At 27.6% G+C, this 27840-nt stretch overlaps 1 protein-coding gene across 1 annotated transcript in view; it reads left to right on the top strand.

The window, feature by feature from the left end:
• The window catches only part of LOC100162115 (sex peptide receptor), a 229472-nt gene that overhangs the window by 30616 nt on the left and 171016 nt on the right, over positions 1–27840 (top strand). The window contains exon 2 of the mRNA XM_001944418.5: positions 15812–15843. The gene's annotated coding sequence lies outside the window, so the exon portion shown is untranslated. The remainder of the gene's footprint in view (positions 1–15811; positions 15844–27840) is intronic.

Here is a 27840-nt window from a genome sequence, read left to right on the forward strand (position 1 = left end):
CACCCCCTCCCCCCTTTAATTTTATTTTTGTGTACGTGTCTGTTGGCATGTCTTATCAGTTGATGATAAACAACGTTCGTTTTAAGACAGAGTAAAGAAGGAACCTTGATTCTTTTTTTTAGGGGTACTTCGGAAGAATCAGATCCTATCTATACCTAGAAGGTGCGATTCATCATGAATGTCTGTAATATGTTATATAGGTGAATATGTTGAAAGTTTTTGGGTTCTTAGTTTTTATATATTAAATCCTTAGGGCTAAACTCTATCAAAGACCTGTGATATATCGAGGAATGATGTGGTTGTACATTTTTTGTTTTTTAATCCATTCTTTAAAATTTTTAAGATCCGTTGTACTTCATAACTTGTTGAGTGAAATGTTGTAGGTCCAAATTGACGAAGTAGATTTTTATGAATGGTTTTATAATGTAAAGCACAATTATGTCAAAGAGTTTGGAGAGGTTTGGGAGTACACTTTAAATAATAACATTATAATAATCCAAACAACTTTTATTCCTCTACCACGCAACTGTGTTTTATGAGTGTAGCACCCTTATGGAAAAATTAATAAAATGTAGGTACCTATCTACATATTTTGTTATTATAAATACCATGAGAGGTAACTGAATACTAATTTGAATAACTTAACATACTAAGTATGATATGCATTTTTGACAAGGCCTTGCCCAGCCTTGTTGATTTTTTTTAACTCATTAAGTTAAGTTATTTTTAAATAATTGAGTTAAGTTAAAAGTTAATCGTATTTTTTTTCATTAACTTGTTATGTGAAAAGCTAACTTTGAAAAAAAAGTAACTTAACTTAGTGTAAAGTTGAAATTTGCTAATTTGCAATAATAAAAAAAATCCAGACACATAATATGGTTTATTGGATAGTTTTTCTTTACGTCCAAGAAAATGACTGAGGAAATTTTAAATGATACATCAAAGAAAATACACATTTAAAAATTTGCATTATTCTTCAGGCGAAAATTAACTTAATTTAGATATTTTTGAAATAAAATTAATTTGAAGTTTTAACGTTAATCTTGAAAAAAAAAGTAACTTGTTATGTTAAAAGTTAATTTGAAAAAAAGGTTACGAGTTAATTAACTTAACGTTTTAACTTAATTTTAACTTTTAACTCGTTAATACTCAGCCTTGATTTTTGAATAATTGTACATATGATTATAATGCCAAACAAAAACTATAAAAATTGGATATATTATAACTCATGATTGACGTAGGTAAGCGATGTAATTGTGTACGAAAGGCTGCAAATCCGTATGATTAGTTTTTCAGAACATTGAGTCAAATATTGGATTACTCGAACTTATAATACAAATGTATTCATAATTGTAATTTGGAAAATAAAGTAAAAATATGATAAATATTATAAACGTAATAAACCCATTAATAAGTCAACTGTAACTCGTTAGTTCATTTAAATGAGAATATTATTACATGCTCAATTTTAATATTATAAAATTGACATTTTATGGTTTTGGGTGGTAAATACATACCAAAGTTGTAACCTTTAAAAATGTCATTGAACATTTCTGAACGGGGGTATTTTTAATATAACTTTATCAGACAATACGTCCGAATTATGTTGTATTACGTAATTACGTAGCATTCGACGAAATAAATCGGATTATTAATATGTGGTACACAATAAATTGGTGCAAAAATGCCATGGACGGCGCCAACGTAATAACGCCATTAAATACTTTCGTCTCGTGCAAGTTAAATTTGGTGTAGATATATCAAATAAACTTAACGATGATCATGTTATTATAATAGGTACCAAATTGATAAAAGTCGTCTCATCAACGTATCTTCTATGTACATATCTCATATAGTTGGCTGTATCATTCAAAAGTGTGGGTTAAATTAATATATCAATAAATAAGTACAATTTGAATTATATACTTCATAAAAAATTTAAAATCATCTAAAGCAAATAATTTCTCATATTTATTTTTTGATTTTGGTATCAAAAAAGATAACTGTGCCTCACTAAGTTAAATACTCGTGTGAAGGCCAATGAAAATATTATTTTAAAATTATACTATATTTATTAGGTACTTATCCATATTAATTAGTTTGTATTTTATAAGAAAATGAAAACTATGAGGCAATTTTTCTGTTTAAAAAATTACAATAACCAATAAAATAATATTTATTAAATTCATAACTTCAACGATAGGTAGTAAGAAAGTATAGTTTTGGTAAATATGAAATATTGAGAATTATAGCTATAATATGATACTAGTAAATAATATCATTATGACTGGTATCGCCTGAATAGAAAAAGTTAAAGTACAATATTTGTATTGACTTATACTTGTATATATAATATGAAACTATAAAATAACTTATAACAATGTTTGCTGAAAACAAATTTAACATATACCCGTATTACTTGAACCCCACAATTAATCGTATTTATTTGAACAGTATTATTTTGAATAGTTTTTGGTAAACACTGCTAAAACATTCTTCTTCTTATATACACATTATTTTTGTTTCATTCTAACTTTCGTTAAACATTAACTATTTTATAACAGTTTTAAATGTTCAATGTACTTAGATGTACCTGTCTTACACGCAACACTAAATAACGTTTTTCACTACATTTTTATGTGAATTTTGGGTTTAAATAAGGGTGTATGTAATAACACTTAAAGTTTATTTCACAAATAACTCTTGTAATTTTTTGTAACACCTCGTGAACGTTAAGCTACTACTATAGATATTTCTTACCAGTACATTCGCTATGTACAATATTTGGAGGACGTGCATTGTGTGTGTTCGCGTTCACATCTAGGACACTTCTCGTAATATATTATTATCTATATAATATATTATATATATATATAAGACAAATATTGTTCGCTCGTTTCGACACACTTATTTTCCTTTGAAATCGTACCACGTGTCCTTACACAATTTTCTGCAATAATTATTTCAATGCTATTACTTTAATCCCGTATATCAATTAAATTAAAGGCATTAGGGTTAATCTTAAATTCCAAGTAGATAAAATATTGCATTGACTTAAATACATCTTGTTTTTCTATGTTGAAAAATAATTCAATATTGCTACATAATAATTATTGTTTGACATGAATCAATTAGAATAAATTTATGTTAGGCACGATATAACGTTAACGTATAACAACAGCCAAAACGCTTTAATAGAGTGTTGATCTATATTTAGGAAGGTACTTGTTTATATTGTTGTAAATGTGAAGTATTTATAATGTTCTTACGAGTCTTGTAAAATAAAAAAGAATAAATAATTAAAATAATAATATCTTTAGCTTAACAAAAATTGAGAGTGTTTTGCTATATTGCAGTCATTTAATCGATATTATAGCAACGTATACATGCGGCCGTTGCCAAATTATAACGAAAAAGAAGTACAAGTTTGAGTAATCGTCAGGAATTGGTGTAATTCAATCAGGCCTTGCAAACGTTAAAATAACGTTATAATTGACAAAAAAATTGATTGATATTTGTAAACGTAATTATAACGGAAAGCGATAATCAAAAATATTTAAATACCTACTGCAAAACATAACATAATAATTAACAAAATATATTATATTATACCATTAAACAAAACATAACGCAAAACGTAATTTACAGAATATAATTAAACGAAAAATAACGTAAAACGTAATTTATAGAATATCATTGAACGAAATACAACGCAAAACAAAATATTTTAAAATCTATTTATTTAAAAGGTATATTGGTTTTGTAGAAACATTTATTTAATACAAAAACAATCTATGAATTAATTATATTATATTTCGTATCCAGGCCGTAACCTACCCGAATTAGTTATTATTTTTAAATTTAATAGGTATTTACACTATTTTAAATAACGAAAAGCTCAAAACTCGGATAACGCTTTAATTCTAAATAACATAAAACGGATTTTTTTTTTTCAAATGCAAGCCCTGGATTTAAAGTTTCGTGTTATGTATTGTACCAGAAGTTGTGGCTTTCCTTCTCTTCTTATCACAAAATACTTATGAAGTGTAGAAAATGTGGTCAATGTGTTTGATGTGGTTATATGCCTCTCAACGATCAAAAAGTAAACACAGATTGGTTGTGCTTTTTAAATTAATAGCATTATGTTCAAAAAAATTTGTAAACATTTTATTGAATGCTGCTTTAGTTTTTATAATGTAATTATTTCTGATATAATTCTTTTGAAGAATATTCACATTTATGACTCAAATTTAAAGATATTTATGGAAATTATTTTATTCATGTACATATTACTGTAGACAATGTTTAAATTTTTTTTTATAAATGACTAACATTTAAAAAAAATCTCGTTAACACAATTATTATTGGTATTAACTTTCTTAATTTTTCCTACAACCTGCAGAATAACGAATTGGTTTTCACTGACTGAGGTTAGCAAACTGCTATAATTGATCAAATAATATTATGTTTCATATCAAAAAATGTCAATGCATAGCACACCCGTTTGTGTTTCCCATCTATAAAGCAATTAAGTAATAATATAAAATAACAAAAAAGCAGAAGGTACCAAAAATACTTGACACACAAATTGGAAGAGTTTTAAAAATTGGTTATGTTAAAATGTATCTTGAATTTAATTATGTGTATTATATGATATACTGATTTTAAACGTTAAACACGTCAAATTATCATAACATAAACGAATAACATTTTGCATACAGGTACATTCTGTGCAAACACAATATTTATATTATAATAGCTGTTATCTACTTATTACAATAATATTGTACGGTATAAAAGTAAATTATTCAAACAGAATAAGACAAAATTATAGTGTTCATTGTTTTTTTATGTTCTGAGCTTCAAAGAACTATTAAAGATGAACAATGAATATTATCAAATATACGAATTATATTCACATACAACACCACTGGATATTATTTGAAGGTGCATTGAATATATGAATAATATGAATATGAATAAAACATTTTTACATTGCATACCGTTAATTATCATTTCATACAAATTTGAGAAAAAATAACGAATTCTCTTCATAAGACCATTTTCAAAGACCATTTGGAAACTTTCAGTAGCAGAGCACCGTTGGACTTCAATATTCAAATTGAACGTATCAATTAAATACATTTTAAATTACATATTTTAAAATCAATATACAATTGTAATAATTACCTATCGGCTATCTCGTTAATTTATAATTCATTCAATACAATCGCATCCATTAATTACATCGTTCAAATATTCTGTACCGACAGTAAAATGTTAATTTGGTACCTATATGTGCTGCAGACATTCCTGTAATTGAAGTTGCATCACCTTTGACAGCAAAATAATACATTATGGGTTCTTTTATGATGGTATTTAAGTGATGGTTTTTGAAAAATGTTAAAACTCAATATCATCTTTCACAAAAAAAATGTGAATGTCCTCACTTTTATTTTAAAAAATATGAATCTGTTAACAATAAAAATTTAAAAATGCATCTATACACATCTTTATATAGAAAACAAATGTCTCAACAATCAATATAATTTAAATAATTACAATTCCTTTTTTGTCTGAAAATTCTTATAATAATTCTGTTTATGAAATAAAATATACAGATTATATTCACAAACTGAACAATGGACAAAATAAATGCATTGTAAAATTATTAAATTGCATTAGCCATCTTGTTATAAAAAAAAATCACCGAATTAAATTAGCTTCTAATTATTTTTATTCGCGGATTTTGTTTTTGAGACATTTATAATATTATTATCATCACTGTAAATTTTTTTTTTCAAACAATAATTTTTATCAATACACATTATCCAAACTTGAATAAATAGCTAACTAAATAAAAACATTCAAAGTTTAAAAAATCAGAGTGGTGAAAATATTTTATCGGCCGGTGCATCATCTTACTGAACTTTATACAATTTAACGCTATCAAGTTATTTATTTTTAAGTTATTTATTCAACGACGTGATCATTTCGGATAATGTGCTCAATTGAAAATAATTAAATATCCGTTGTACACTGATTATTGTTTAATTATTTTACATTAACTTCTGTAATTCATGAAATATTTTTATTACCATTGGTAAACTCCGTGGGAGATAATTAGAGTTTATGTGTAAAATTGACGATATAAACAATTTCTGTGAAATAATCTATTGTTTATATATATTTATATTTATTACTAATCGTTAATCAATATGTTTTATCGCCAAGCCAATTGTTCGTTGTTGTTTTTTTTTTTCGGAAACAAATAAATTAAGAACCCCACATTTATTCCGTTGTTGATTTTATGAAATAGAGTAAAACAATAATATTATTATTCCGATAAATGTTTTGAAATTACCTTCACCTTCGAATAGGGGAAATTTGTTTTTCAGTACACTCAATAATTAATGATGACGAACAATTTTTTTTTTACACTTTTAACGTTAATGAGCTATGGGTTGTTTTTTTTTTTCACCATCAGCTTTCAGGTGGAATTAATTCCTTGATTAGTTGTAAACGTTAACGCTATAGATTGAAAGTACTAAACAAACATTCCATTTTGGTATCGTTCCTATGCATAATGTACTACACGTCTGATACTACCCTACTTAATATCACATAAATAGGTAATACCAATTGGTATTAGTCGAATAGCAAGCGGAAGGGATTTACTTTATTATTATTATTATCATAAATATTTAAATATTACCTACCTACTCTGAATCGAACGTTCAATTTTCGTATACAGATCGAATTAAAAATTGTTTAAAATAATTATTAATGGTGGCTTGGTGTTTGTATTCAGTCACGAATGTGCTCTGAGTGTACGCACCGGCCGGTGTCACTAGTTCGCGGATAGGTGACCACCCAGGATTTTTAGTTTCAGCAGGTTAATGACCTCGGTTGTCGAAGCATTAATTTCAAAAAAAAATATATATATTGAATTTTGAAGTTTATAAGGTGTATTCAATATTTTAATGACATGTAGTTTTATTTATTTACAAAGTTTATTTTCCATTATTTTTATAACGACTGGTACATTGTATAGGTATATTCTAATATTCTTTTTATTTTATAATTTGAGTTATTTTTAAAATGTATAGTTATCTAAAGATTTAAAGCACAAACATACATTGTTAATGGGTAAATTATTTATATAATCACATTTGAATAGGTAACTACCTATTTTGGACACAATCATAATGATTATTATCAATTACCTTTTTTTATTTACATTTATAACTATTTCTATTTGATTTATATATTATACACTTGTGCAGAATTATCGACGATGATAGAAATATATTTATATTTTTTGTTTATATTTCATATAAATATATTAATGTGTAATTTATTGATTTATCAGTGGTATATACATTTTATTAAAGCTATTAATAAAAGTTCAAACAATTGTTGTTAGCTTAGCAAAAGTTTTTAAAAACATTTAAAATTGTACATATATTTCTTGACATTGTCAAACACAGGTAGATGTAGGTACCTGTATTATACTGGGTATTCGCTGAAGCAATAATACGGATTTATTTGTCAACAAGAGACTATTCACTTATTCGCCATTTTAATATTATAAACCTTTTTATTTACAATATGTTCTGCTGTTGTATTTTATAAGGATCTAGAAATACAATTCATATATCCACTGTAGGTCCAATTTAAATGTTACATTATTATTTTTAAAAAGGTTCCCTATCGTGTATCTCGTTTTATATATATACATATATATAAATAAAAATACTAATAATAATAACTACATGATGTGGAACAATAGATATCTGTTATGTTTTTTTTTTCAAACTTTGGCGAACATACTCACATAGAATTCTATTTTATTTGGACAGCATTGCATTAGAAAATATTGATGTATGCATATTTTCCGAGCATCACTGCGAGAATAATTTAGTATTGTAGGTACAAACTCGTAGATTTAATAAGACATTGTTCACTTTATTTTATACTCAATTTGCTAAGAGCTTTGAAGTATTAAATAAATACAGACATTTTAAATAATACAAAGATTTCAACTTGTATAAATTAGGTATTATAGGTTACAGGTGTACATCTAAACAGTAACTGAAGTTAATAATCCAATATACATTATAGCTATCTACCTACTGATTCAAAATTATGCAATTCTAATAATATAATATCAAATATACTAAGGGAGCATAATAATATTATGGTATATCAAAAAGTTTGTGGTTTTAACTGTGATAATATGTTGTATATTAGTACTTTTTAAATCAAATTCAATCATATTTTTTGTTATGCACTTTTTTCTCGATACAATTTGTTTTGAATAATCTGTACATTGACCGAATACATCTATAATATAATTAGTAAATCAAATTTGTATGAAAAAAAATAATGACAATATATTGGTAGATAAAATAATTTTGAATAATTAAAAACAAAATATTAATAATTGTATATATCAGCACTTTAGTTAATACTGTCACGAAGGTTTCCGGGTTTGTAGGTTAGTACTTAAGAAAATATATAATTGTTTTAACCTGCTTATAAGTTTCCCATGCGTAAATAATACCTATAATTACCAAGGTATAGAAATATACGGCATGATTGATTTTAGTAAAATCGATTTGGGATAGATATTTTATTTTAATTAATTAAACAAACAATAATTAATAATTGCTTATTTAAGTTTAATATAGACATAAAATTATTTCAAAAGAACTCAACCATATTTTGGATAAATATAACATTTTGTAAATAATATAATATAATATTTTTTGAATTAAAAAAATAAATTTATTTATATTATTTTAAAATGTTATATTAAGTTAACCACACTATTATTATATATTCATTGAAATTATGAAAAAAAGGTATAAACATTATTGTTTTAAGCATTGTAATATACATTTGGGACAAAGTGAAATATTTTCACAAACTCAAAAACAAAATAAATACTTTCAACTCAACATAAATATAATATAAAATCAAATATTATACTAACAATTTTAACAAAACAAATCCAACTATAAAAATCATTGAAAAAATGTATCTCAGTGAGTCTCCAAAAAATATGAATCGTCGAGTCTTCCATTCTTTCATATCAACAATTCGTAACTACCTAACACTAATAGAATCGTTACATAAATTAAAAATCTTAATTTTATGCAATGGAGATAAAATTATCATCAACGTTTAATTTACTTCTCAGTAATTCTCAAATAAATTGACTCTGTGCGAAGATTCAATTATACCTAAAATGGTCATGACTACATCAGATCCAACAATGACTTTTCAGCTTCATAAATGATTGATAATAATGCCGTATTAATTGAATTTGTAATGGCCATTAACAAAGCATACTGTTGTAATTAGGTAAAGAAAGTCAATTATACGTGAGAGTAAGGCATATAATGTAGTTTTATGCAATAATTAAATATTGACCTCGAGCCATGACAAATATTAAAATAATAATTCATGTTCACTTTAAAATTGTAGTACCTATTCATAAAGGACTTCAGGTCCAGATGTATTAATTTATCTTAACCATCTATTTTTTCGCTAATATTTTCAGTACCAGATCAAAAGCATACAATTGACTTTTAATTTTTTTATGTTAAATATTTTAATAATTAAGTAATCACAGGAAGTGACATCAATGGGTGGGGCTCGTTCCCATCAAAATAATGGTAACCAGTCATATTTGTTACTTTTAGCCTATATTCTTATTGTATCAAATAATACAGGTTGTATATTGCTTGTAAAATTTAAAAAAAAGTTTTTATGTCATAAAATAAATATATTATGGTTTATTAGGAACGGATTTTTTACAAATAAATGACTTTCTGAACCTATATGTATATTAGTTATTAATTGATTATAATACAGCAATATCAGTAATTAGTAATTACTATACATATTTTTATATTGCCTTTCAACATTTCAAACACAACATTTATACTGGCCATATCTTTAATTCAAAGACATTAGACAAATATGTTATTATCCATTACCTATGTTTATACCAGATGTCCCTTATGTGTCACGCCCAATAGGATCCCTGATGAATGGAATATTATGCAGCTCGAGATATTCTGTATAATATTTATATATATATATATATAAATATTTATATTATATTATTAACTATTAACTATTATTTGTCTTGCTACGGATACGATGTCCAGTTAATTTGTAAAATGTCCTGTGATTAAGGAACTACCCTCTTTATCCTTAGCATTCAAGAACTATATGCTAGCGCACCCTTATTTTGGTCCCTAATCAAGCGTTAATTGTTGTGTTGGTCACTCGTTGAAGTCAATTACTATCGTTCCAAGTTATCTAAATCCACCCACTCCTTGACATATAGCCCCACAAATAACCGCACATACGCTTTTGTTTGTTAAGGCCGGGTCTGTACCAAAATGTGACACGAAATACTACAAAACATAATTCTCGTTTCAAGATAGGGTGTTGTTGTGTAGGTCTTAAAACGAGAGGAGGACGTGCAGTTCTATACTACGGGCTACAGCACATCTCGTTGAAAGTCGTTTTGAAGGACATAAACCACAGGCACGTTTCGAGCATGTCAGAAAGCATGTAGTCAAGCCCAAGGTTTTCTATTTTCGTTGTGTAATTACAATATTCGGGATTCTGTTTCTAAAAACACAGTTTTATTTGTAATAAGTTTTGGATCACTGTAATTGGCTATGGTAGTGTCAAAGTCTGTCCAAAATATACACTCAAACATTCCAGCTTGACTATCACCGATTATGTCTAGATATTCCCGAGATCCATATCACGAAAAACTAGTAGATATTATAGTGTTTGCAAAGCACAAATCATTTAGGTTAATGAAAGTAATAATGCAATATTATTTTCTTAACACAAATATTTCTCAGTGCGTCCGAGTCACTCGCCACGTGCATCAACGATAAATTTCTTCTCGGTTCGGTACAGACAAAAGTGTCAACATTGTTTTGAATCGTTGAAACTATATCTATTTTTCTTATGTTTAACATATTATACAAAATCTATATTTCCACAAGAGAACACCATCCCTAGTATTCAATAATTAATTTAATTTCAATTGTAACCGGAACTCAGTATTCAATTAAAACTGAAACTCCCCACTATCTCTGACCTCCGAGTCAATATGAGGCACACGCGATTTAATATTTCCATTCGAGTGGTAATTGTCTGTATGAGTAATAATCGTGTATCGCCAATTAAAATAATAAATTGTCAACTAATAATCAAATCTGAAACAAAAGTTCAACCAGAAAATAATCACGATGGACGATGATTATGCAATATTCAATATTAAAAGGACTGGCGTAAAATCTCCGAGACGAGATGAACGTATTTACTCAGTAAATACAAATATTTTACAGAAAAATAAAACAAGAAAAAGTAATAACAATTTTCAGTTTGTAACTGAAAATCGTTTCACTTCTCTCCAAATAGATTACAACCACAACGAAATGAAAATAAATTCTACAGATGAAGCCACTGAAAAAGCGCAAATAACACCACCAATTTTTATTATATTCATGATTAAAGATTTCAACTTATTTATTGAGAACATAAAAATGATCAGTCAACAAAATTCCGAATTTTCGTGCAGAAGTACAACCAACAAACTTAAGATAAATACTTACACGAAAAACTCCTACAGAAACATAAATCATAATAACATTTTTAAAAGAGAAAAAAATAAATTTCTATACTTATCAAACCCTAGAGGAAAATCGTTATCGGGTAGTAATTCAAAACTTACACTCAACTCCATCAATCGAATACGTAAAGAAGAATTAAGGAAAATTGGAATTTCATCTCGAAATAACCCAAACGTATTACGCGCACTAGCCAAAACTGCATTCCCACTATTTTTGGTCGATTTAGACAGAACCCAAACAACATAAAACAAATATTTTCTCGCTTAAATTATTATACGAAATCCAAAATTGAAGCACCGAAAATTCGTAAACGAACTCCTCAGTGCATTAACTGTCAGAATTATGGTCACATACGTTGCTACTGCTTAAAGTAAACTCCGCCTAGTTCAGTAAGTATCACAGTTGAGAATCTTGTAAAATAAATTCCAAACTCCCAGCCAAATGTGCCAACTGCGGAAATGACCAAACTGCCAACTACCCAGGATGTACAGTTTTCAAAAATGTACAATGACTAAGAAAACAACAGCACTCCCTAACAAAAGTACACCTTGGTGTCGGTGGAAATATCATTATGTTATATAAGGCAACTTAATAGCAGTACCTACCTACCTAGGTACTTCAGAAATCGATATAAATCTACCCAACATTCATAAAATACTCATCCTTTAGATACATATATGATATATTCAATATCTCAAATTTTCAAACCTAATATTCCTGAAAATGCTCGCAGTTTATATCCCTCATATCCGAATTTTTTAAAAAAAACCTTATAATGTTATAATCACCTCGTATAACTTTGACTACAAAAGTCACTAATCATGTTCTAATGAAGAAAGTTAACTAATACCAATCCAGTGATTACTTACACTAGCCAAAATACGCATTAAAAATAATATAATAAATACACCATTTTGCAAAAAAAAATATATTAGTATATATTTCAGAGGTGACTTTATAGGTGTGGCTTCTTCTACACGTGTTTTATGTAATATTTTTATTTTAAAACCTTATTATCGAGTTTACCTATTGTGCTATATTATAATAAGTATATATTAAAAATATTTCTTTGAATAAAACATTTAAAAAAAAACACACATATTATTTCTAAGCCAAACAATATTTTATATTGCTTTCATATTTATTTCATAATTAAAATCACAATGAACATGTTATATTTAGAACTAAATTGTAAGCAATTATGTTGAATATTATAAATTATTTATTTCAGATATATTTTTAATATTACTCAACTTTTAAATTTTTATTCTTTTGAATTTAAAATTTATAGGGTTTTTTGAATAACTTATTATATTAAATCAATTCTTAATAAAAACTTGTCATAAATTTAAGCATAATATTCATAACGTTTATTTAGAAAATGAAACCAATTAATACTTAAATAGTTCGGATACAAAGTATAATATAAAATACATTTTTATATAACTAAGAACGCTTCAAAATAATATTATATATTATAATATAGTTTAAAAAATAATAAATATTATTCGTACGATTAAAACAATTACAAATTGGTATACTGAGTATACCTACTAATAATTAATTTTGTAAACTAACGATTGTTCTATATTATAATTGGTCGTACTTATATTAACGTCATTATAATGGTTTATGGATTAAATTGCTGTTATTTTTGTATTTGATTGGAGAACAATTATACATAGGTATAAAACAAAAACTTATTTTACTTATAAACATTTCCTTGGCGTTGATAGTTTTAAATAAGCCGAAATCAGATAATGTTAAAAATGTCTTATATTAATCAACTGCAACCATATGACATCAAGTAATAGTGACATATGTCTGTAGTTAGTCTGACATCGTATAATTTGTACATTGTTCAAGGCAAACAGGTTATAAAATGTTTAACAAAGTATTTAAATATTAAAGAATTCAATCGTTAAATAATTATAAAAGCCATAACGTGTTTTATATTTTCTGCCTGGGTTTATAGTACTATAGTACTATAGTACTATATATAGTGTGTACAAAATGATTATTTGAACAAAAAATACTTCTCAGGTAGTCATTTTGAAACTTTAAATTCTTACAATATAATTATAATGACGTTTATTTAAATATTAAAGAATTGACTCGTATAATAATTACGAGAGCCATAACATAATTTTATTTTTGGTGCTTAGATATTATAGATACACCTGATGTATAGTATTGTCCTGTGAATAGAGTTATTATTTAAACAGAAAACACTACCTAGTAATTTTGAGAAACTTTAAATTTAGATATTTTAATTATAATTACATTTTTAACATTTTACATAGGTAGTCCTTATTGTACATCACGTACATAATATTTTGAATGAAACAACTACAATACCAACACTTAGCATTTAATTAAAATTATTGCATTTCTAATTGTATCAAGAAATTACTTTTAATTATTAACAAATAACGAATGAATAGCCTTTTTTTCATCATTAACCACTCAATATTTTTACGATCTGAGTAGTGCACTACAGATTTTACTCTTCTTGACTAAAATTTAAAACATTTCCGAACTTAAACAATAGATGTAAGACACTGAATAGGAATTTTAAAATTGAAATTTATTATATTATAATTGCAAATATTTATAATTGTTTTTATTTACATATACAATGTTTTGTTCCTTTGTAAACAAATATGAACTCATTAAGTTGCATTATGAATGAAATTAAAAAGAGGAGTCCCAATAGTGAACCTATAAAAGCTGGTGGACATTCGCCTCGCTAGTCACACATACCTTGGCCCAGTGTTGTATTATTATTTTTAACTCAAAAGCAACCATAAATCATTGCGTTCGAGAAACGTTTTTGAGCTCAGTTCAGTTTACCAAGGTGTTTATGCCGTATTTCAAATTTTAAGTGTTCATAAAACTAACTGTAGAAAACTATTTTCTGTATGGTTTAAATATATTTGGAGGTGACCTTGCATTCGTATCAAAGTTTTCATACTTAGGTATCTAAATGTATATTAATACTATCAAAATAACTACCTAATAATAAATGAAATTAAACGTTATTTATCATATTTATCATGTTTTAATTATTAACTATTACGTTATTCAAATCTACAGTTACTGACAAAAAACCATATACACGTGTTCGTTTTGCTATAGTGGATATTAAATTACGACGATTTGTGGAACTGAAGGTTAAAAAATAATCTCCAATTGTAAAATTAATTCCATATATTAATAATTAATCTCAAATAGTTCACAATATTAACATTTTTAGTTTGATTTTGTAAATTAAAATACATAGCATACCTAGCTATCTGCACATCTCTAATGATATTTTTCTATACGTCTACTGAATGTCATTTTTACAGTACTTCAAAATGATCCCCAATGGCTTCTTAGATTTCCGAATTCAGAATCTCATAGCAGTTCATTATTTCGTGTCAAATCAGCAATTACCGAGATATACAATTTTTTTAAACATTACCAATCATGTCCCACTTGAGTTGGGTATTCAATAAGAACTATATCGATGTATACAATGTATGCATAATTTTTATACATTCTCGTTTGTACATTTGATAGGTGTCTACATTGAATTTAATATAAATACCTAACATTCATTTACCTAGATGAAGTGTTAGATCAGTTGGACTCGGTATAGACGTATAATTGAATACAAATATTATATTATACCTTGTCGTTTCGTTATTACACGAAAACTTAATGTGAAGGATTTAGAAATACATTTTTTTTTTTATTAAGTAATAAGACATTACCTATCTGCCGAATAGCCTGCATATTTACATTTTAAATATATTATTGTTACTTATAACATTTATTTTAATATCGTTAATTCACGTGTCTGTCGAAATGTACACAATTCATCTATATACTGTTGGAATCTGCATATTATTTTAACAGAAAAAATGGGCTGTTTTAGAATCGATTAGGTATGGCAAGAGTTATATAATTTAACACCAAACTGAGTTTAAATAAATATAAATAAATTCATTTGATAAATCAAATCTACGCTTTTACATAATACTGTAACGTGTAACATATTAAGTACAAAAGGTATTCAAATTTTAAAAAATAATTGTTAATGCATTTAATTAAATAAAAAACGTTGTATCTAATTCAAATGTATTTTATTTCAGGTTCGAGTGAATCCAGTGAATATTTAAGAACTGTAAGTATAGATTTAGTCTTAATGTTTTATTTATTTTATATCATAATAAAAGTATTGCAATTTTACTTCAAATAAATTGTTTATAGACACATAATCTTACCGTCCAAAATTACATATTATACTATAGGTACTTTATATAGATTTGAAATACAATACTTTGAAGTTTAAAATATGTCACATTTAGTAGACGTCCAATATTTTATAATATAAAATATATAACTCACAGTATATAATATTAAGTCTAATTACTCAAAACTTCAAATTATTTTATCATAACTGAAGTCAGTAAAACTCAGAGGTTCTACTTAAAAATGATAAAATATTTACCTAGACAGTGCAAACAAATGGTTGGCATCATTTAAAAGGTATATTTAATTTATGAAATGTTTAAATTAACTTGTTTTATTTTTTAGTCTCCGTTTTGTAATTTAAAATATAACCCTCAGAATTCTCAAGGCATCTATGTTTGTTCACATTTTAGTCAATAAAAGAGTTATGATATAAAACTTAATGAACTGCGTTGAGTGTCTAAAAAAAAAAATCAAAAAGACATCTTTATAAGATCCATAGTATTCTTTGCCTAAATCAATTGTGATATCCATAAGACCTTTTAATTATAATTTGACCTAAGAGAAATTAAATTTTTTTTGGAATCCATGATATTATTTCTATGCCATAAAAAATTAATCTATAGGTATATAAAAATGGACTCATCAAAATAAGACACCATTATTGATTTTTTTTATACAATATATAATTCATTTAAAACACTTGTGTACACGTTTTAGTACTGTAATAATATTTCGACATTTTTCCTATACCTATTTCACTTCTGTAAATTAATATTATGAGGGTGATTTTATACCTAGACCCAACAATGTACGCACTAGTCGTTTGAATTATTTAGAATCGTTAAACAATGAGTTTTTTATAATTCATCTAATAATAATATTAAATATCCACGAGAAAAACTCTACAAAATGATTTCCCATTCGGCTACTACCTAGATACATAATATATAGACGTTTATATTAACATAATATACCTATCAAATGACGATATATTTCAAGTCGGAGCACGACGAGTGGTATTGTTGGTATTGTCTGGATAATTTAAATCCACACAACTAACAATGTTTAACGCCCAGAAATTACACTGAGTTATAGTGCAGGTACCTATTTGGTTTCACAGTGTTTACTTACACTTTTACAACTCAATGAGCTCGGAGGAAAAGTGATCATGCTGCGGTTCCTTTTTGTTTTCATCTGGGGGGCATTTAAAAGGTGGCATGCAATTCCCATGAGTTAGAATACGGTGCGTTTGAGAGAGAATGGAAGATGAAAGTTGACCTCAGAATGATTTATGCATTTAACCTATGCAAAATAGAGCGCAGGTACCCACTACAAACAAAATTGTTGGAATGAAGTTTCTGACGAGAATAATTTATTTTTTTATATTAAATCATAGGTATAAAACAACGTGAACTACACTGCAACATCGTGCATTTTACTATTTTAGTATATTGTTATGATGTTCATAAGTTTTGTAGGACGAGTGGTATATTATATTGGTATACACATTGTTAAGCTTTTAATGTGTGTTACACAGAATTAATATATTTGGTTTTACCACAGTTCCGATTGTTATTACTTTGTAAATAATAAGTGTAATAAACCTGATATTATGTCAGCCACATGTATTATAATATTATTCACCATTCGGCTTTTTGTCAAATGCAAACCGAACAGTATTAATGTTAATATTATAATATACTATTTCTCTCTCATTAAAAAGATTTTTTTTATAAAATATTTATACAGATGATTTTTTACATTGTCATCGTATTTATATTATCAAGTATTTGGATACAAAAAACCTGATTTCACACATTATTTCAAACGTTATTAAACCACTGATCTAAAATATCTGGTAACCAATTAAATACAAGCAATTTAAATTTAATCATTCAATTTATTTATGTTTAGAAAAATATCAGAATATTGTAACTTATTGTTTATACATTTAGGAAAAAACATATCAATTCGACTACACAATGATTAATTACATTTATGATTTATGATACATGAACAAATGCATGTACATTAAATAACCAATAAATACATTTTAGACCAAGGAAAAGTATTTTAAAATGCACATCAGAACAGTTGTAGGTACCTACCAATAACTTCTTTTCTCCGCTTGAAATCTAAAATTCCTTAAAATATTTGCAATATAAATAATATCGATTATTATTAATGCGCATTAAAATAATTTAACTGAACTCTCGCCGTTTTTTTATGCTAATTTTTGTAATTTCCTTGGACCGTAATAAGAATATTAAAACGTTATCATGCCCGAAAATTATAACCAGTGAGCAATTTCCGTAGTTTATGCATTACAATTTAACGTGAATATGAATACGAGATAATCGAGAGAAAAATAATTTTCATGGGAACCTTAATAGTTAAAATGGCTGTTTCGGCCTGTTTGAGGTCTCCAAGAATATTCTATTTGCTGAACTTTTCAAATCGTATACCCTTTTTGACTTTATACCACACACATATTATTATGGTATCAAACTTTAGACTGTTATTGGTTTTCGTTTGAAGATTTCGGTTTGCCCGATAGTTGACGGAAAACCGTTCAACAAAAACTGTTCACGATGTGTGCGTTATGTTTGTAATATTAATAGGGTGCAGCTCACGCAATATAAGCACACGTTAAAAGTTATTAAGTTCGAAACATCGTGTGCCCACACTAAACTAGATTTATGTTTTCTCCTTAAGCTCCTTAATGCTCTTATCGATTGCCTTGTTATAATGAATTTTCTGGCACGTCCACGACAAATACAATTGAATTTTTTTCTGTTTGCAGACTTAAATTTGACTCGTAAGGTCACACTAATGTTTAATAGCTAACCAACAATAATTAGGTACTTTCAAAAAACACCAACCTTCTCTTTATTGCAAACTTACGTGCATTGGTAGTAATAAATACATATAAATTACTCGTTTTTCACAGATTATAAACCATTTGTCTCTACGAATATTATAACTCTGTATAGACTATTTGGCTACAACTTTTAACTTTATGTCAGGTACGGTTCTGAGTGTTTTATGAAACATTTTAATTTAAAATATTATATTAATTATAATATTATAAAAAATTTACGTTTCAGGTATCTATATTCAAATGGAAATACTAATTGTCCGTCAAATTTTTAAATTTGTACTGAGAAAATAAAGTTAATGGGTACTATCTATTAAAAAAAAATACCTATGCCTTTCTAAAAGTCAACTTAGAAACTAAAATTAAATCTTTCACGCGTATTTATTTCTAAGCGATGTGAAAAATATATTAGTTGTACAGTGTACTTTTATACTTTGCAAGATGAAGGACAACTCATTTGGGCTTATAAAATATATTTCAGGGCAACAATAATGCGTATTGCTTTTAAGATGTAACTAGGCATTCAATTTTCACAATTGAACTCTATCTAACCTAACCTAAAACTATACCTTATACCAAACTTCAAACAAAATTGTTTTTCTATTTTTATTTTTAAAATTGTTTTCAAATACAATATTACAGTTCACAATACACTACCTTGCACTGAAGCGAGTGCCCAACTTGTCAGTTTTCTAAATAATTTTTGACTTTTTTGAATAAAACTTTAAACTTACCATTAAAAACATAAACCTGCATAATGTTATTATAAACGTGTGTAAATCACATGTGGTTGCATGGACGTAAATAAGGGCTAAGCCCCCAAAATTTCAATATCACCCCCAAAACATTTCCTACATTTTTTTAAAGATTATTCAATATTACTATAGTGGGCTCTCCCAAATCTCAAATGTTATTTGCGCCTATGCGTGGTTGTGGCTTACCATGTGCTATGATACCTTGATAGTACCTATATTATACTTAAACTTTTTACTTCATTCAAAATGTTTCTTTAACCATATGGCTTATTTTGAAATATTTTGTTATTGTCAGCTTTAATCTGAACCATTAAATTAGATTTCTTTGGAAAGATTTCGTTTAAACAAATTATATATTATATTGTTTCTTCGTTGAAAAATAGATATTATGAATTTTAGAGAGCATTTTCAGAGCACATACATTCATAAAATATATAATATGGTTTTTATTGGATTAGTAACAAATTTCGTTTTAAACAAACTTTTACTTCGCACTAAGTCCGTTTTGGCACCATTTTTTTTTCATGTTTACTTTTATCTAAAAAAAAAACTAAAAAGAATACTGAACCCAATTGTTTATAAATAAAAGAACGGCAGCAAAATGTACAGCCTCCAGCAGATAACATTTTACAATGTAGAATTGTAATTAATAAAAATAACCATAAAATAGTACTAACGACATTGACGATTTATAGTTAGTTTTTCGTGTTTAAACCAGCCCAACGACAACGTTATAATATATATAAAAAAAAAGTACCTCGAAAACGTGTTTTTAGTATAATATACCCATAACGTTTCTCCGTGGTCATAAAACCCCTCCTCACCAAAAACTTATGCGCTAGATACGGCAATGACTAACGAGCTATATATTATATTTGTGTGTACGCGTAGCTGTATCGTTAGTAAATTATTATTAATATAATAACGGTTAGGACTTCCTCTTTCTGTTACGGAATATCGTCAAATACACCATTAATGCACACCACAATGGTTAATTTCATGCGTACGATTTTAATGCTTTATGAATAATACACTTTAAACGTATTGCAATAATACCAGCGTACGCGAATAACGATCTATATAATAAATGATTATAAGCGCCAACAAACTCAACTGTCAAACTATACACTGCAGAGCACAGTTTACGCGACTACAAAATAATAATAATAATATTATAAATACACCGTAATAATATCTGATCATTTTGTTTTATCCGCATACGAAATCAATGTGACAATTTTATCCGATGTGGGGTAAACCTATACTAAACGCGTTACAGACGCCACATATAGTCGTAATAATATTGTTATAATAATGACCAGAATATTATAACTGTAATGTCGTATCGATTTATTATTATTTCGTATTATACACATTGCATAATTTATTATTGTTATTATACAGAGTGGTTTCGCCAAGCATCTCACTCCTCCCCCCTCCAACCACGACATTCGTTACTAATACATTTATTCAAATTCGGATTTTCATTAAATATCATACATACTTTGGTAGGTACCACATTTTCAATGATCTTGATGTTTTTGCTTTACTTAGGGAGTGTTGTGATACAAAATTCTGTTTTTTTTTTTTAAATGATTCAAACACTACTTATTCGAACCACGATTTCGATACGTCATAATTTACAGTGGACAACGGGAATTCTCATTTGAAAAACAGAAGTTCGTATATCCACAAGGCACTCCTCAAGATATAATATAGTACCTACAAAAAATCTCAATAATAAAACAATATGATACATTGGAAAATTCCAAAAATCTGATTTTGAACACAACTGCATTATTGAATTGAAAATGGTAGTAAACGTGCTTGTGGCGAACTGATGAACCATCCTGTATACGATGGAGCGGTTGTAATAACTAATAAATAAATACCGAGCGTCGAGTAAACACGACGTGTGCAAAGTGCTCGTCGATAATTACGCTTAAGTATGTATCGGGAATCTATCTGTGTAATGGTCGTGCCGATAACCGTAAATCGGTCTAAAAACACCATTTGCTGGCTGTACTGTACGGGTACAGATAATGGCAAAGCCGATTAGCCGGATGCTGTGGTACACCTATTTCTGCAGCTCATGTCCATATATATAATAAAATAATATATTATATTATATTATAAAAAAAGTAGACTGGTTCGTCGTGTTGACGAAACATTGAGTATGGCATTGTTGTCGTTGATTTTAACCCTAAACCGTAACATTGGGCGCGTGGTGCAGTGTGTATTATTTTATAGTATAGGTACCTGTTTGATAGTGCTTTGTAGTCCCTATTGCGAGATGGGCCTTTGAATTTTTTTTATACGTTTATAGCTGTAGTTGTTAACATAATATGTAACGATAAAATTATAAAATTTGCGTTGAATAAAGTTAATTAAATATTGAATGACCGTTAAACGATAAAATTTGTTAAAAAAATGACTAATTACGTAGGCATTGAGGAGGCTGAGCACTTCGTATTAAAAATATTTTACCACCCTTTCCCCCATCCAGTCGACTTTTATACATATAGCTGTTGCGCCTGTCTGGGGTTGCGTTGATAGGTATTATACACCAGCTATTATTATTATATGAACAATTTCATCGGATTACCGCATTGTACGACGTTGATTGCAAACACATATACGCGAGTATAATACAACAATATTTCGCTGAACGTCACGGTCCAGTCGTTTTTTCTAATCCTTCAGGACAATAAAACGACATACACGCGTATAATAATAACTTGAAAAACCCTTCAGGTAAAAATTAAATCGGAACAGTAGGTAGGTATAATATCACACTGTGTAGAGTTAGTTGGCGGTAGGTGCATACTATTGTATATTCGTATGGTTATCATATTTCGCATATTATAATAGTATAATACATTATGCTCGACGCTTATAAAATTATATATAATTAATGTATCCGACACTGCAGCAGTAATACTACAGTAGTAGGCACTTAAACGGAGTTGTTGTGTATTATACCTACTCGCATCATGTTTGCAAGATATTTTCATCACAATAAATTATTATATATCATGGAATCCGGTTGAGACTTCAGAGTTCCGTGTTTCATTTTTCACTAAATAAAGGCGTTCCTATTTGATAGTGTACAGCACGTCCGTTCATAAGTATCAATAGTCAGTATATAATAGGTATGTGGCCACCCAACTGTAGATAAATGAAAGTTTTCTTCACACAGTCGGCTCGATTTTAATTATTGTTTCGTCTAAACATAATAATATATTTAGTGATATAGTAACTATACGGTCTATTATAACACTGTGTTAGTGTAATAGATCGTACGAATGTATAAGATACTATGCTATATATACTTTATAGTTTATCAAATAATTGAAAAATTAACTAACAATATTCAAAACGCGATTCCGTAAAATAAGACTCCTAAAAATATGATTTTTATTTTATAGGACTTGAAATATACGTTTCAAACATAAAACGTATCACATTTTGAAAGCTATGCACTCATTAAAAAACAATTAAATTTTTTTAAAAGTTATAACATAATTTACAAACTTTATTGGGATGATTTCATTCAACAAAATATATAAACCTACTAACGAAATCAACTTAGTATCGTCGTACAACATAAATATTAGGGTGACATAAAAACTTTGGTAATAGAATTAAAAAAAAAAATTGTCATTAATTATTATCAAACTCGTTAATAAAATTGATAAGATAAACTAATATTTAAATTAATGTGCTAAGATATAAAATATATTATGATTGGTCGACATAATATTTGTGTGAGGAAAAAACTATGAAAATATAATAATACAATCAATAATGATGATAATTTAAGGGTAATGATACAACGAATAGGAAATGTTGAAAATGTAAAAACCATTCACTATCGCCATGAAATAATATAATAATTATTATTATTGTTGAACGTAACCGTTTAAAGGGCGTCGCATCCACAAAGAAACAATTTTTTATTGGCAACTTCTATGCGTTTGCGGCCGTTGGCCATGTCGTCGGGTCACTCGTAAATTTTCGTAAGTGTGAGTAAAAACGTTTCCAGTAAACGCGTACGGTAGACTGTTTTTTACGCACTCGCGTATACATTCCAACTTTTATTCTGTTACCACTAAAAAAATATTTGTTATTTTTCACTCGAACGGTCAACGGACGATTCTAATTCCGATAGAATGCACGTCACAATGCTCAATCCGATTTTCATTCTAAAAAAATATTCGAATTTCTCCGAGTGAACGACGGAAGCACATTTTTAAAATTATTTTTAGTTGATTAAATGCAGGTATTAACTTGAAATTCTTGGAATTATTACAATTCCTATACATTTTAAACCACATTTATTACTATTGAAAAGATGAAAGTAAAAAAAAAAATATGGCTCAATCGTTCTCTTACAATATACGTCATTATACAGTCATACATGTTTTGGAACGTTAAATATTTTTTCATAATGCGTTCTCTCATAATATACCTACAGTCATACATGGTTTGGAACGTTAAATATTTTTTCATAATGAAAATCGAGATACGCATTGCGACGTATGTTTGAATCAAAATGAGTAGTTGTTTTTACTAAAAATACGATACAATGTCCCTGTTATGGTATGAAATCCCATTAGAGTATTTATATTTTATTATAATATTGCAATGCGGGTACCTATTATATTATTATTATTGTTATTATTATTATTATTATTACTATTATGTTTCCCAGACCCGAGTGTCATCTTCAACATTCGTTCTCCATTATCACCCGTAAAACTATTTTTTAATACTTTAGAAAATGTATATTAATAATAATCATTCAGCCTACTACATATATACCTAGACCTAACCTACACATACCTACTTGTGCCGAAGCAGTCTCGTTTCATCTCTTGATCCATGTCACTTGATGCCAGGTCATCAGGAAAGTAAAGTGAAATATATTATAATATTATATTAACATTTTATTTCAATATACGATCAGAATTACTCGGTGTAACTACTAAGCGTTTCGTCTGATATAATATTTAACATCAAAATCATTTCATATTTCCTTGTTTGGTAATAATCTGTCACTGGTATAGGCGTAATCTGGGGAACATCGTACCATAGGGCTGTAGTAAAGATAGGCAAGGTTCAAATAGTTACTATAACTTTATACCCCTTAATGTTGCAACACTTTTGTAAATCGAAATATCTTAAAAATTGGAATTTTAATTATAAAAACTTGAAAAATATGTGTTTCCGTGATTCCCAAAAATAAAACTTTAAGAATTTTAAAGGTAATTTAATTTGTGGTATATCTGCACTTGATAAAAATGAAAAGATTTATACCTAAAATCTAATATGTACCATGTTCAAAATAGATCAAATCTGAGTACTGTCAGAAATGTAATATTAAAATATAAAATAAGAGCTTTTAGTATAAATAGTATCTAAGCTGCAGCGTATGTGAAGCCTGCTCGTGCATTATGTAATTCAATGATATTATAATTTACAAAATATTTAACTTTTTAGTTGAAGTTAAATGTTAAAGAGAATAGAAAATCGCTCATTAATTCTTAACGGATAATATGTACTTTCATGTGAAAAACATGACTTATACGATATGAATAAGAACATTTTAATTTATATTGTTATTTGTTATTATACCTGTAACTTATGAGTTTCCTCTGAATAATACGCGTTACTACAAACAATTGTATTAATTTCAAATAGATTAACCGATGAAAAATGATAAAAAATGTATTTTTTATTTTATTTTTTAGAATTAGTTAGGTGATTAATAATATTTATTGCGAATTCGATTTAAATTAAATGGACATTATAATTTACTTTACCATTACGAATGTAGTTATTTTTTATTTTGGTAATCGTCCATTGAAAATATAACAACGACCAAGCGCTTATAATTGAATATAATGAGAAAAAACCCATTAAAATAACTCGTCGTTTTTATGCTTATTATAATGTTTATAATTTTGGATAATAAGAAGAAAATTGAATTGTTATAATAATAATATGATCTCTGTGCGATTTCCCATCTGCAGTTATAAAATATGAATGTGAACACGAGATCAAAAATCGATTGGTATCGTTTTCGGAATCAAATAAATCCGTAATAAATCATTATCAAAAGCTATCGTGTTTTTTCTTTGATATTAAAGACGAAACACGGTTCGTAACTTCGTATACATTTTTAAAAACACGAAATAAAAATATATAAATTTAAATATTTAAATATTTCAGACGCACACTTACCTTCATAATAATATTCACAGACAAAGGCTGCACAGACTAGACGCTCGGGGTTCCTGGATGGCATCACCGAGTCGCCTTTATTAAACGCATTTTATAGGCTATTAATGTACCTACCTGTGCATTATTAAAAGCGTATGATGTGTTATATAATGACATTATATTATACTAAACACCTTTAGAGTCGTTTAAAGAGGTCTTCGCGTTGCTCTTGCAATTTCAACCCTGTCAGTAAAAATATATTTTATGTACCTTTAGATTATGGCTGGCGGGTTCACAGTAATATGTAGTTATGTGGGTGGGTTACTCGTTCTAATAAGCAAACTCACCGAAGCGCCATGGACTCGGGAAATCATTCGACCCGCGGGGAAACTGAACTCGGTGGCCCCACATCACGCCTGACGTTCTTTGTACTGACCGCCCACGCCAGACTGATTTTTTTTTTAAACATAACGCCTGTCCGATATGGGATCTTAATGTCTTATAGAACTTTTTCATCCAAAAAACGTGAACACTTTAAACTCAAAGCCGAAATTTAAAATGATAATATGATTTATCATATTAGAGCGCAAACGCTGTCTTAAGCAGGTTTCAAATTCACTATTAAATGATTATTATTTTTTTTATTATTATTAATTTACGGAATTTAAAACTACAGTCAACTGTCACCCGATCTCGAATTTCATTTGATTATAAAAATATATACAAATAAAATGCGATCAATATTTAGTAATAATATTTTTATATTTTTATTTTGACCTTACAATTTTCTTTTGAGGGAAAATCACTTTTGAACACCAGTAACTAACTATGCAGTCGTTAGTAATTTAATATTAACATCGACTTACTATTATTATACAGCGTTTTTCACCAAGAATGATCATCCCCATTTTTCTTTTAATACTAAATTTATTCTAATTCTGGTTTTTGGAGTTTTTAATCACACTTATAAGGACCATAATATGGTTAAATATTATTTAAAAAATAAATTGTTATCCATTTAAAGTGCGATAAACCAAACTTATTATTATTTTTTTTTTTAATGACAATTAAACTTTTTTACTATAAAAATTGTAAATCTGAAGACTTTTTTAAAAATATTAGTGTATATAAATCAAAATTCAAACACTTAGTTTTTAAGTTATTTAAATCGTATGGTGCCCAAATATGGGGTTGTGCCAAACCATCACAATTAAAAACTATCGAAGCCTTCCAATCGATCTCTCTCCGTACAATCACGTCTGCTCCTTGGTATATTTCCAATCACACCCTCCACAAAGATTTAAACATAGAAGCAGTTGATAATTTAGTTAAAACTTACTACAAAAAGTTCCACTCAAAATTATTTCTCCATCCCAACCCACTTATCGCAAATCAACACACGGTGTCAATCCCGGACAATCCCTCCCGTCGGCTTAAACGTCGTTGGTGTCGTGACCTATTAAACTGAAAATGAGCTAGTTTAGCAGTCACGTCTACGAGTCCTATCACTGGATAGCTTCCCTACTCGCCGTCTCTTGTCCGTCATATTTTGTTATCATATTTGTTTATTGTATTTTTTTTTTTTATATACACAGATTGTAAATTTTTACTATATATTTTAATAATAAAAAAAAAAAAAAAAAAAAAAAAGTTACTTAACATTGTGGACTAAAGATATTAGGTTCAAGGGACATTGAGCTATGATAATTTGAAAACCCATTATATTAATATTAATATAAATCTATCAACATTTTATATTTACTCACTTTTGAAAATCTGTAACTAACTATACAGTCGTTAGTAATTTCATATTACCATCGACTTACTATTATTATACAGCGTTATTCACCAAGAATGATCACCATCATTTTTCTTTTTATACCAAATTTATTTTAACTCTGGTTTCTGGAGTTTTTAAGCATACTTAAGGACCATATTTAAAAAAATTAAATTGTTATCCATTTGAAGAGCGTTAAACCAAACTTATTTTTTTTTTAAATGACAATAATACTTTTTATCATGAAAATTGTAAATCTGAAGACTTTTTTTTAAAAATATTGGTGTATAT

Source organism: Acyrthosiphon pisum, chromosome X, assembly GCF_005508785.2.
Source record: "Acyrthosiphon pisum isolate AL4f chromosome X, pea_aphid_22Mar2018_4r6ur, whole genome shotgun sequence".
Taxonomy (NCBI): Eukaryota; Metazoa; Arthropoda; class Insecta; order Hemiptera; family Aphididae; genus Acyrthosiphon; species Acyrthosiphon pisum.